An 8,916-nucleotide genomic window follows, 5' to 3' on the forward strand; every position below is an offset into this window, starting at 1 on the left:
TTCTCCTGCCTCAGCCTCCCGAGTAGCTGGGACTACAGGCGCCCGCCTCGTCGCCCGGCTAGTTTTTTGTATTTTTTAGTAGAGACGGGGTTTCACCGTATTAGCCAGGATGGTCTCGATCTCCTGACCTCGTGATCCGCCCGTCTCGGCCTCCCAAAGTGCTGGGATTACAGGCTTGAGCCACCGCGCCCGGCCAGAACTGGAACATCTTTATGCCACTGAAGGAACACAGCTTTACAAGTACTTCCCATAAGATTATTGGAAATACTACAAAAGAGATGACAATTGAAATGTGAATCAGTAAATCTGCAATAAATCCCAACAAGGAGGTCCTTCATTTTGCCACTCCTTGGCATGGTATTATGTACCCGCTGATCCAGTTTAAATGGCTTAACTATAGTTGATATAATTGCAATTTATTTATGAAACAATAAAAGCATATTCTTCTTATTTAATAGACAAAAAGAGTTGTCACTTATAAAGAAGTTAAAAGTACCTATTCGTCCATTCCACTCCGCCCCACCCCACCTTCTCTCTCAGCAGTGCCTCTACTGTGTTAAACCATCTGCTGTCAGTAGGAGTCATCGTGATTATCTGGGACCCGGGGAATTGCTGAATGAACACTTGGCATCAGAAAGAGAGAATGCCTTTCCAATAAACACAGATTTGGCTATATGAAAATAAACACAAGCTCACTCTACTACACACACGAACATGCATACACACGTGTGCACATAAACACAATGTTATTTGACAAAAATAAAAGTTGACATAGTATTTTGGCAGAGAGATGTTTAAACTCTGAGGGAAGAACTGGAATCTAACAACAGAACAACTAATTATTCATATTTTATCTATAACTGTTGTTGTTTACAGGATGATTTTCAGTCCTATTAGTGGATCATCGTTATCTTCACTCAACAGATAAGCAACCAAGATACTGAAAGGTTAATTCATTTGCCTATAGTAATAGAGTCAGCTCTCCTAATATTAGACCACAAAAGATTTGAATTCCCAAAGAGAACTTTTACCTTCCTCATACCAATACACTCCTAGCCTTCCAAACGAATCTCCCTTTCTAGCATTAATTTCAATATGTTTATTTTTTATAATAACCCATGGCAATTGATAGATTTTCAAAGGACTGAAGTTGAAGCCGTAACTAACAATTTGGGGGATAAATTCTTCTTAATCCTCATTCCTTCCTAGTATTTTTTATACTCTCCTGAAATGCAGAAGTGGAAACCTTTCAGTTACCCAGGGGTTAATCAGCATAGCTCAAAAACACAAAACTTCTTGACACGACCTCTAAGGCCCTGCCTGGTCTGTCTCTCACCTATTTTTACTTTCTCCTCTCCCAACACACAACCTCCCCAACTCTCTGCTCCAGTCGCACCTGTTCTATTTCAGTCTCTTGTATTTGTCATGTTCCCTCCTGTTGCAGGCTTTTGCACATACTACTTCCTCTGCTTGTTCTATTCTTTCCTCCCCTGATCACCTAATTAACTTCTATTCATTCATCAGATAACAGCATGACCATTACTTCCTTTGTAAGGCTTTCCCTGTCCTTCCTAACTAGGCCATGTGCCCCTATTAAAAGATCTCTTTCACAGCATTTATTGCTGATGCATTTTATATGATTATCTGCCAGAAAAATCCATCAGTCTCATTCTCTAAATTGTGTGCTTCATGATGGCAGGGCCATGTCTGTTTTTGTTGATGATTAGTATCCCCAGTACCCACATCGATGTCTGGCATATGGTAAATATTCAGTAAATATTTAACAAATGAAATGATTGATCCAAACATACTGGATTTGCTTGAACTTCTAGATTTTCAAAACTGTACAGCATCTTCAGGAGGAGACAGCAAGATACAAATGGCTTTCAAAGTCTTCCCATTCCTTTCTGCTCAGAATTCTCGATAAAAGCAAGAATAATCAGTAGCAGATTGCAAAGATAATGAGGAAAAAACATGTGGCTGTAAAGCTCTCAATTCCTTACTTCTCATCTAACATGGCTTTTTATCAGTATCACTATCCTGAGATGGCAAAACTGTTAAATCCAGAAGATTTTTTTTTAAGTGTTACTTTAGTTTCATGGGTACACATGCAGGTTGATTCTATAGATAAATTGCATGTTGCAAGGGTTTGATGTACATATTATTTCATCAGCCAGGTAATAAGCACAGTACGCAATAGGTAGTTTTTGACCCTCAGCCTCCTCTCTCCCTCCATCCTCAAGTAGGCTCTGGTGTCTATTGTTTCCTTCAATGTGTCCTTGTGTGCTCAATGTTTAGCTCCCATTTGTAAGTGAGAACATGTGGTGTCTGGTTTTCTGTACCTGTGTTAGTTCACTTAGGATAATGGCCTCAAGCTCCATCCATGTTGCTGCAAAGGACATGATCTTGTCAGAACACTTTTTAATGTCTTCCTGGCTACAAGATAGATAGCAAAGTGGTTTGAGAAGTATTAACAAACTGAGTAGACCCAAGTTAGCTTAAAGTTCTGCTTTGTCATTAGATGGTTGTTCACATGTTTTCTCAGGATTGGGTGAAATCCTTCAGCTGCACTGAAGGCACAACTTGAAAGGGGCATTAGAAGCTCCAGTATCACCTTTGACAAAAATTAATGGTAATCTTAAAGTTCAATACCATGTAGAACTGACCAAAGTTTTCTGTTCCGATCTCATGAGCAACAACAGTTACCATATCTAGACTTTTAGAGTCAGAGTTTTTATACATTATAATAAAATATCAATGATAAAATAATTATTGAAATTATTACTTCACAATGCTTTTGATGAGTAAAAGATCACCTTTATATTTTCAGTTGTTAAATATCAGCATCTTTAACCTTGGGCAAGGTCAGGTTTGAAAAGCTCTTTCTCCTAGAAAAAAATTAAGTATTTGATTGATTGCAGGAACTCAATATAGATGCTGGGTGAGTGACCAGTTCTCACCTCGATTTTTTAAATTTGGAAAATTTAAAAGAAGTTTTCTTATTGTAAGTGCAATTACTTTATCTTCTTACGTAAGCCTTGAGCTGAATAGGGATTATTATGTCTGGACTGATCAATAGGTACTGGGGAGAAGGCATAGTGTGGATTTTGGTGTCAGTGTGTGAGAAGTACAGTGTGATATTATTGATTACATCCTTAGTTTCTGCCTTGTTGGGAAGATGGGCAGAAGTGAACATCTAGAGGAGCAGAGACACAGAGATTACCATCTGTCTCGGTTAGGCTTCTCCAGAAAAATAGAACCAACAGGATGTATGCATATATAGGGAAATAAATTTATTATAAGGAACTGACTCATACGATTATGGAGGCTGAGAGCCCTAAGATATGCAGTCAGTAAGCTAGAGACCCAGGAGAGCCAATGATACAGTTCTAGTACAAGTCTGAAAGCCTGAGAACCAGAAGAACCAATGGTGTAAGTTCCAGTTCAAAAAGCCAGCAAACATAAGACCCAAACAGAAACAATGTTTCAGTTTGAGTCTGAAGTCAGAAAAAGACCAATGTCCAAGCTTAAACAATCAGGCAGGAGTGCCCTCTTTCTCTCAGGAGAGTCAGCTTCTTTGCTTTATGTAGGCTTCCAACTAACTGAATGAGGTTTACCCAAATGAGGGAAACCAATATGCTTTGCTCAGTCTACTGATTCAAATATTAATATCATCCAAAATATCCTCAAAGACACACCCAGAATAATATTCGACAAAATATCTGGGCACATGTGGATCAGTCAAGTTGACACATAATATTAATCATCACACCATCTCCATTATGTACATAAAGGAATTGAAACTGTATTGGTCCCACTCTTCACCCCCAAAAGCAAACAATTCATTATCTTGTCAAATGAAACACTTAGCTTCTGAAAGACACAGGGTTCACCCCTGTGAAGTTCCACTGACGCCATTTGTCCATTACCAAGAAAAACAGCTTATTTCTGGCACTTTATCTCAGTCCAGTCTTATTTTTTAATATTAAAAATATATTTTGATGGACACTAATGAATAGCAAGCAAAAGAAGATGTGTTTTGCCTGGAAATGTCAAATAGCTACGTCTGAAAAAGGAGACAGAGTTGAATGGCTCATAGGTTAAGTGGTTAAATGATGAACAAGCGAGTGAAATGTTCAGTGCCTGTGACTAGGGTGTGCTGCAAGACTGATTTTACACTATAGTATATGACTTTTTATCACCATTGTTACTCATAATACTGAGAAGGAAGGTTATTTCTATGAATAGTCTTCTTTGTTCATAATAGCAATCAGTCTCTATTTGGGTGGTTTTAAAATAGGCAATCATTTCACAGCAGGAACAATGAGAGCAGAATAGAATTCAGAATCTTATCACCACTCATAAACACTGACGTTTATTGTCCTGTAGCTAGAAAAAGCAAGAATCACTGCAGTAAAGATGCTTAAAAATCCATATGTGACTTTATAGTTGAAATAGAAAAGGAATGTCAGTTATCAAGTTTACAAAAATAAAAAGCAATCTACACTTCAATAATTTATAAGCATTTTTTTAAAAAAGGAAACCAGCTACACACTTGCCAGTTTTGTGGGATGCATAATAAAAATAATGCACTATTACTTTTAGCCCCATATTGAAATTTTCCTCTATAGTAAGCAATACTTTTATAATTAAACATTGCAAACACTTTAAACAACAGATCATCAAATCATATTTTATTTATTTTTTATTTCAATAGGTTTTTGGAAAACAGGTGGTGTTTGGTTACATGAGTAAGTCCTTTAGTGATGATTTCTGAGATCATTCTGAACAGTGTACACTGTACCCAATGTGTAAACTTTTATCCTTCACCCCCTTCCCACTCTTTTCCCACACTCCCCAAAGTCCATTGTATCATTCTTATGCTTCTGCATGAGAATACTTAGCTCTCACTTATAAGTGAGAATGTACGATGTTTGGTTTTTCATTCCTGAGTCACTTCACTTCGAATAATAGTCTCCAATTCTGACCAGGTGTGGTGGCTCACGCCTGTAATCCCAGTGGAGATTGGCCTTTGGGAGGCCAAGGCAGGTGGATCACTTGAAGTCAGTAGTTTGAGACCAACCTGGCCAATATGGTGAAACCCCATCTCTACTAAAAATACAAAAATTAGCTGGGCTGGTGGCTTGCATCTCTAATCCCAGCTACTCAGGAGGCTGAGGCATGAGAATCACTTGAACTCAGGAGATGGAGGTTGCAGTGAGCCGAGATCATGCCACTGCACTTCAGCCTGGGCAACAGAGCAAGACTCTGTCTCAAAAAATTATTATTATTATTATAATTTTACTCTACAATTCCATCCACGTTGCTGCAAATGCCATTATTTTGTTCCTTTTCGTGGCTGAGTAGTATTCCATGATGTGTGTGTGTGTGTGTGTGTGTGTGTGTGTGTATGTGTGTATGTATGTGTGTGTGTGTATATATATATATATATACACACACTAGTTATCTACCTCTGGGTAGATACCTAGTAGTGGGATTGCTGGATCAAATGATAGATCTACTTTTAGTTCTTCAAGGACTCTCCAAACTGTTTTCCACAGTGGTTGTACTAGTTTACATTCCCACCAACAGTGTAAGTATGTATGTGTATATATATACACCATGGAATATATATATGTAAAGTGTGATATATATCACACTTTATTCACTTGATTGATGAGCATTTGGGTTGGTTCCATATTTTTGCAATAGCAAACTGTGCTACTATAAACATGTATGTGCAAGTAACTTTTTCCTATAATGACTTATTTTCCTCTGGTTAGATACCTAGTTAATGGGATTGTTGGATCAAATGGTAGATCTACTTTTAGTTCTTTAAGGAATCTCCAAACTGTTTTCCATAGTGGTTGTACTAGTTTACATTCCCACCAACGGTGTAAGTGTTCCTTTTTCACCACACCCATGCCAACATCTATTTTTTTTTTTCATTTTTTGATGATGGCCATTATGGAAGGAGTGGGGTGGTATTGCATTGTGGTTTTGATTTACATTTCCCTGATAATTACTGATATTGAGAATTTTTCTGTATGCTTGTTGGCCATTTGTATATCTTCTTTTGAGAATTGTCTATTCATGTCCTTAGCCCACTTTTTAATTGGATTGTTTCAGGGTTTTTTTTGTTCGTTTGTTTGTTTGATTTTCTTGCTGATTTGCTTGAGTTCCTTGTAGATTCTGGATATTAGTCCTTTGTCAGATATATAGATCGTGAAGATTTTCTCCCACTCTGTGGGTTATCTGTTACCTCTGCTGATTATTTATTTTGCTGTGCAAAAGCTTTTTGGTTTAATAAGTCCCGCCTATTTATCTTTGGTTTTGTTGCATTTCCTTTTGGGTTCTTGGTCATGAAGTCTTTTCCTAGGCCAGTGTCTAGAAGGGTTTTTCTGATGTTGTCGTCTAGAATTTTTATGGTTTCAGGTCTTAGATTTAAGTCTTTGATCCATCTTGAGTTGATCTTTGTATAAGGTGAGAGACTAGGATCCAGTTTCATTCTTCTACATGTGGATTGCCAATTATCGCAGCACCATTTGTTGAAAAGGATGTCCTTTCCCCACTTTACGTTTTTGTTTGCTTTGTCAAAGATCAGTTGGCTGTAAGTATTTGACTTCATTTCTGGGTTCTTTATTCAGTCCAATTGGTCTATACGCCTATTTTTATACCAGTACCATGCTGTTTTGGTGACTATGACCTTATAGCATAGCTTGAAGTTGGGTAATGTGATGCCTCCAGATTTGTTTCTTTTGTTTAGTCTTGCTTTTGCTATGCGGGTTCTTTTTTGGTTCCATATGAATTTTAGAATTGTTTTTTCTAGTTCTGTGAAGAATGATGGTGGTATTTTTGACAGGAATCACATTGAATTTGTAGATTGCTTTTGGCAGTGTGGTCATTTACACAATGGGATGTGTTTCCATGTTTGTGTTGTTTGTGATTTCTTTCAGCAGTGTTTTGTAGTTTTCCTTGTAGAGGTATTTTACCTCCTTATTAAGTATATTCCTAAGTATTTTATTTTACTTTTTGCAGCTACTGTAAAGGGGATTGAGTTCTTGATTTGATTCTCAGCCTGGTCACTGTTGGTGTATAGCAGAGCTACTGATTTGTGCACATTAATTTTGTATCCTGAAACTTTGCTTAATTCATTTCCAGTTCTAGGAGCTTTATGGGTGAGTCTTTAGGGTTTTCTTCATATAAGATTATATGATCAGCAAATAGTGACAGTCTGACTTCCTCGTTACTGATTTGGAAGCCCTTGATTTCTTTTTCTTGTCTGATTGCTCTGGCTAGGACTTTCAGTACTATGTTAAATAGAAGTGGTGAAAGTGGAACATTTTTATCTTGTTCCACTTCTCAAGGGGAATGCTTTCAACTTTTCCCCATTTATTATAATGTTGGCTGTGGGTTTATCATAGATGGCTTTTATTACCTTAAGGTATGTACCTTCTATGCCAGTTTTGCTGAGGGTTTTAATCATAAAGCGATTCTGAATTTTGTCAAATGGTTTTTCTGCGTCTACTGAGATGATCACGTAATTTTGTTTTCAATCCTGTTGTGTGATGTATCACATTTATTGACTTATGAATGAAAAATCATCCCTGCATCCCTGGTATAAATCCCATTTGATCATGGTGGATTATCTTTTTGATATGCTGTTAGGTTTTGTTAGCTAGTATTTTGTTAAGTATTTTTGCATATGTGTTCATCAGGGATATTGATCTGTAGTTTTTGTTGTTGTTGTTATGTCCTTCCCTGGTTTGGGTGTTAGAGTGTTATTGGCTTCATAGAATGATTTAAGGACAATTCCCTTTATCTCTGTCCTGTAGAATAGTATCAATAGGATTGGTACCAACTCTTTTTTGAATGTCTGATAGGGTTCAGCTGTAAATCCATCAGATCCTGGACTTTTTTTGTTGGCAATTTTTTTTATTACCATTTCAATCTCACTGCTTGTTATTGGTCTGTTCGGAGTTTCTATTTCTTCCTGGTTTAATCTAGGCGGGTTGTATATTTCCAGGAATTTATCCATCTTCTCTAAGTTTTCTAGTTTATGTGTGTAAAGGTGTTCATAGCAGCTTTGAACAACCTTTTGTATTTCTGTGGTATCAGTAGTAATATCTCCTGTTTTATTTCTAACTGAGCTTATTTGAATCTTCTCTTTTCTTTTCTTGGTTCATCTCACTAATGTTCTATCAATTTTATTTATCTTTTCAAAGAACCAGCTTTTTGTGTCATCTCTTTTGTATTTTGTTTGTTTGTTTGTTTGTTTCAAGTTCATTTAGTTCTGCTCTGATCTTGGCTATTTATTTTCTTTTGCTGGGTTTGGGGTTGGTTTTTTCTTGTTTCTCCAGGTCCATAAGGTGTGGCCTTAGATTGTCATTTTGTTCTCTTTCTGACTTTTTGATATATGCCTTTAATGCTATGAATGTTCCTCTTTGCAACACTTTTGCCCTATCCCAGGGATTTTGATAGGTTGTGTCACTATTATCATTCAGTTCAAAGAATTTTTTAAATTTTCGTCATGATTTCATTGTTGACCCAATGATCATTCAGGAACAGGTTATTTAATTTTCATGTGTTTGCATGGTTTCAAGGATTCCTTTTGGAGTTGATTTCCAATTTTATTCCACTCTGGTCTGAGAGAGTACTTAATATAATTTCAATTTTCTTAAACTTACTGAGACTTGTTATGTGGTCTATCATATGGTCTATCTTGAAGAATGTTCCAGGTGCTGATAAATAGAATGTATATTCTGCAGTTATTGGGTAGAATGTTCTATAAATACCTATTAAGTCCACTTGTTGTAGTGTATAGTTTAACTGCATTGCTTCTTTGTTGGTTTTCTGTCTTGATGACCTGTCTAGTTCTGTCAGTGGAGTATTAAAGTCCCCCACCATTTTTTTTTT

General features: G+C 36.8%; 1 protein-coding gene across 1 annotated transcript in view; it reads left to right on the top strand.

Annotated features, from left to right (window-relative positions):
- Positions 1-8,916, top strand: part of CNGB3 (cyclic nucleotide gated channel subunit beta 3) — a 165,064-nt gene that overhangs the window by 18,105 nt on the left and 138,043 nt on the right. The window lies entirely within an intron of this gene.

Source organism: Rhinopithecus bieti, unplaced genomic scaffold (genome assembly GCF_001698545.2).
Source record: "Rhinopithecus bieti isolate Rb0 unplaced genomic scaffold, ASM169854v2 scaffold_9656, whole genome shotgun sequence".
NCBI lineage: Eukaryota > Metazoa > Chordata > Mammalia > Primates > Cercopithecidae > Rhinopithecus > Rhinopithecus bieti.